The following is a 4,603-nucleotide window of genomic DNA, read 5'->3' as shown; positions in this document are numbered from 1 at the left end:
CACAGCAGCGCCGAGCCGCGGCCGCCGCTGTACCAGTCGCCCCCACGCGCGCTCATTCACCCAGCGCTGCCAATCAGCCGCTGCGAGCGCGGGCGCCTCGTTTTCAGCCTGTGCTGGCAGTCACACACTCCCAGGGCAGCCCGGCGGACACAGCCACATGCATGCCTTTCCCAGGAAACACTCCCGCAGGCCCTAACTGCCGGCGCGCGCGCACACACACACGCACACACACACACACACACACACACACACACATGCACGCACACACGCGCACACGGCAGCATGCCCCGGAATGGCACCCCAGACAGTAAGAGCGACTCCGTTTGTTAAGCCCCTACTATAATTAGGAGTATTAACAGGCACTTCCACATTCCTTATCTTGTTAGGACTCACCACAACCTTGTGTGTGTTCCCATTTTACAGATAGGTATATGAAGACATGGAATTCCCGAATTTGCCCAAGACTGTACAGCTTGGCAAAGCCTCCCTGTCTGTCCTCCCTGCCACCTGGTGGGTCTCAGTAATCCTTTCTACACAGCAAAGCCTTCAATGCTTCACAGGTGAGCTGCCAAGTGGCAACCCCTGAATAATATTTATTTTTGCTAAAACTGATCTCTCAAAAATACTTAGTGTTTCAGAAATGTCTCCCAGAAAGAATGGTGAGCCATACAGATTATAATGGATTACAACTTGTTTCCAGTAAGAGGTGAGAGGGGAATGGGGTAAAATTAAAAAAAAAAAAGAATGTGCAGCCTCAGCAGGATATAAGGCAGCCAGGCAAAGGTGACACTTGTTGAAGACCAGAGAGCAGGCAGTCACTATGGGTCCTGCATGGACCCTGCTAGCCTGCAGTAGGGACTCATGGAAATAGTACTGACATTTTTTTTTTTTTTGCTGTAGGGTGCATGTGCTCCACAGAGAGAGAAAAGATAAATCACCCTCCAGAGGGGATGGCCACACCGCACTCCCTTCTCCAATCTTCTCTCAGGACTTTGGGCACGCACACACTCATGCCCAGCATGTTTCCCAAGCCACCAGGTCTAGGACTCGAGCTACACAGCCAGCCATGTGAGATCCAGCTGGACCTCACCAGCCACCTTAGCCACTACACCACTGGCTGACCAGTACCGACTCACTTATGTTGTTTTGCATCTCTGGATCCCTTTGTGTTTCCTTCCAAGAAAAAAAAAGGTTTAAAAGTACCAGGAGAACGTGGAACACCTAAGGGTCCCTACACCATTCAAGCCTTCCCCCAAAACCCAGACATCCTACTGTGTTGGGCACGGTAGAATGCTTTGGAAGAGTCCCCTCACTCTGGGCCAGGTGATGGTGCGGTGGGGTGAAGTGACTGTTCCACGTAGGAAAGGTCCTGCGTCCGTGTCCCAGGCCTTCCCTGTGCACACTGGGTGTGAGGTCTCTGTTGGGAGTGCATGGCATGCACCCTCTCTTGGAAGAAATAAGTGAATAAAATATTTTTAAAAGAAAAAGATTCTCACCACAAGCCAGAGAAAAAAAATTATTATTATTTTTAAAAGAATTATTTTATTTGACTTTATTTATTTATTTACATTTGACCAGAGAGGGACATAGTGAGAGAGAAAGAGAGAGACAAAGCAAGCCCTCAGGTCTAGGACTCAAACCATGGTCGGCCATGTGGGAATCCAGCGTCCTTAACCACCACACCACCAGCTGGCCCAGAGGAAAAAAAATTATTGTCACATACGGTCCTGAATGGGGTCTTGAATCCCCTTTCCATCTGCTCTGTAAGGTGGGGGAGGGGTTGCTAAAAGAGTTACGTAGGGCAGATTCTGTCTCAGTTATTGAGAGCTAGCATAGCACTTTGCCCATGTAGATGCTCAATGTCTATTTGTTAAGCGAATAGCAAATCATTCCAGGACCCATGTGGGCAATGGCTTACATATCAGAAAGGCATCTGGGACTCACTTCCTGGTCACAGAATTGCTCCCCAGTTGATGTAAGATCAAATAGGCCATCAGCTGAGCCCCTCTCGGGGTCAACGATAAGGCCTGGGATTTATTCTGGGTCCCTAAACAAAACATTGCAAAAGATATCCCCTTAGAAATACCCCCAGGTCCTGTCAGGTCCTCCCCCCCCACTGCCTCCTCCAGTCCATTTGGGGTTGCTTAGAGGCTGCATGCTAGGGTTCAGCCTCTGGCTTTCTCTCCTACACTTAATAAAAGTTATCCCACTGGAGGCATTTCCTTTGAATCCTCCTCATAGAAAGGCTCATTTCCTGCTAATCATGTTCACTTAAAGACTTCCAAATGGAAAGACAGAAATAAACATACCTCAGTACATTAAAATAGCACTCCTCCATGACCAAGTAGGGTTATTCCCAGGTATGATCTCTTAAAAAGTATATTGAGAAGGGAAGTTAGGGTTAAGATAGTGATTGAATACATATATCAATTTCACTCCCTCCCAACACTCCACTAAAATGTTGGTAAAGAAATCTTAAAACCAAGAGATAAACCTATGAGGCTAAATGGACCAGGAAAGGAAACAACACTAGCAGAATTTTTGAGGCAGGATGGCAGGCAGTCATGCTGTCACTGACTTATCAGCCCGGAGGAAAAAGACATCTTAGACTGGCCGTGGGAAAAACTGAGAGCTGACTTGATTTACATTGCAAGGTTTTTAGAAAGCACAGAAACCGGCTGTCTTGGTTAGATACCTCTGGAACTGTGAAGAGCTTGCTAAAGAAAAGACCAGGAGAAATGTTACACCCCCAGGTCTCTTTCCTGACTCCAAACCACTGGGCAGCAGTCCTTCCCATTTCTGAGCCCGAGTCTAGGTATTTTCCTCTGAAGAGGCAGAGAGAAAGCACCTAGCCTGGGGAGGCTTTAGACACAGTCATAAACAGAGATCTCAAACCCAAAACACCAAGGATAAGGGGATCCTGTGACCTGTCACAGAGAATACTGAATGTAGAGACTGTATTGAAATGGATCTATTTATTTCCACCTTCACTGTCCACCATCTCTTCTTCCCCAGTCTACAATACCATCATCCAGGTCAACCAAGGAATTGACCGTGCCTATTCTCCCTCGATCCATATTCAACTCAAATCCTCCTAAATACTGGGTTGTTGGAAAAGTCATGATGCATTTTCTCTATATTTTTCTATGAAAAAGCACATTGTGATTTTGCCAATGCCCCAATGATCCTTAATATGTAAAGAGTTCTTATAACTTAATCAAGAAAATATTAAACTCTTAATATCGAATAGACAAAGAATTATATGTGAGGCCAGCGACATAACTATTATACCATCTCAAAAACACACCTTTTTAGAAAGAGAGATTTTTGTTAAAGGGTAACTATGCTTGCCAGAGAGACAGAAAGCAAGAAATCACCCCCCCCAAGTGGGGAGGGCCACTCCACAATCCCTTCTCCATTCTCCTCTCAGGATTTTGGGTGTGCACACACATGTGCCTGATGTGAGCCTAAAACACACTTTTGGCATACTTTTAAAAATTATTTAATTTTATTTATGCATTCATTTATTTCAATTTGACCAGAGAGAGAGAGAGAAGGAAAGCAAGAAAGCAAGCCACCAGGTCTAGGACTTGAATCGTGGTTGACCATGTGGGAGTGTCCAGAGCCTCACCCACCAAGCCACCTGCTAGTCCCTACTTTTTTATAAACAGCAGTTTTAGGTTTGCAACAAAAATGAGCAGGAAAGTACAGAGATTTCCCATCAGCTTCTACCCCTACAGGTATACAGCCTTCCCCAGTATCAACATCCCCCACCAGACGGGTACATTTGTTACAAGTGAACCTACATTAACACATCCTTATCACCCAAAGTCCTAGTTTACATTAAGGTTCATTTAGTTTGTTTTATTTCATTTTTGGTTTTGCTATGGGGTGGGTACACTTGCCAGAGACAGAAAGTGAAAAATCACCCTCGAGGGAAAATGGCATACCACAATCTCTTCTCTTCTATTCTCCTCTCAGGATTTCGGGCACACATGTACATGCACGTGGCATATTTTTCAGGCTACCGGGTCTGGGTCAGCCATGTGGGATCCAGCACGTTAGCCAGTACACCACTTGATGGCCCAAGGTTCACTCTTGGAATTGTACATTCTACGGGCTTGGTCAAATGTAGAATAACAGGTATCCACCATTGTTACATCATACAGAACAGTTTCACTACCCCAAAAACCGTCTGTGCTCCGTCTATCCATCCCTTCCTCCCCACAATCCCTGGCGACCACTGACTGTCTCCATACTTGTTCCTTCTCCAGAATTCATATAATTGGAATCTTACAGCAGGAAGCCTTTTCAGATTGCCTTCTTTCACTTCATAATAGACATTTTAAGTTTCTTCCATGTCTTTTTTTGTGGCTTAAGAGCTCATTTCTTTTCAGTGTTTAATAATATTCCATTGGCTGGATGTACCACAGTTCAATTTATTCATTCACCTACTGAAGGACATCTTGGGTCCTTTTCAAGTTTTCTATTATGGCTAAAACTTCTATAAACATCTGTATGCAAGTTTTTGTATGGATTTAGGTTTTCAACTTGTTTGGATAGAAACCAAGGAGCATGACAGCTAGGCTGTACAGTTAAGAGT

The sequence above is a fragment of the Tupaia chinensis genome, unplaced genomic scaffold (genome assembly GCF_000334495.1).
Source record: "Tupaia chinensis unplaced genomic scaffold, TupChi_1.0 Scaffold000192_1, whole genome shotgun sequence".
Classification (NCBI taxonomy): Eukaryota; Metazoa; Chordata; class Mammalia; order Scandentia; family Tupaiidae; genus Tupaia; species Tupaia belangeri.
The sequence above is the reverse complement of the archived record's forward strand: the minus strand, read 5'-3'. Positions refer to the sequence as shown.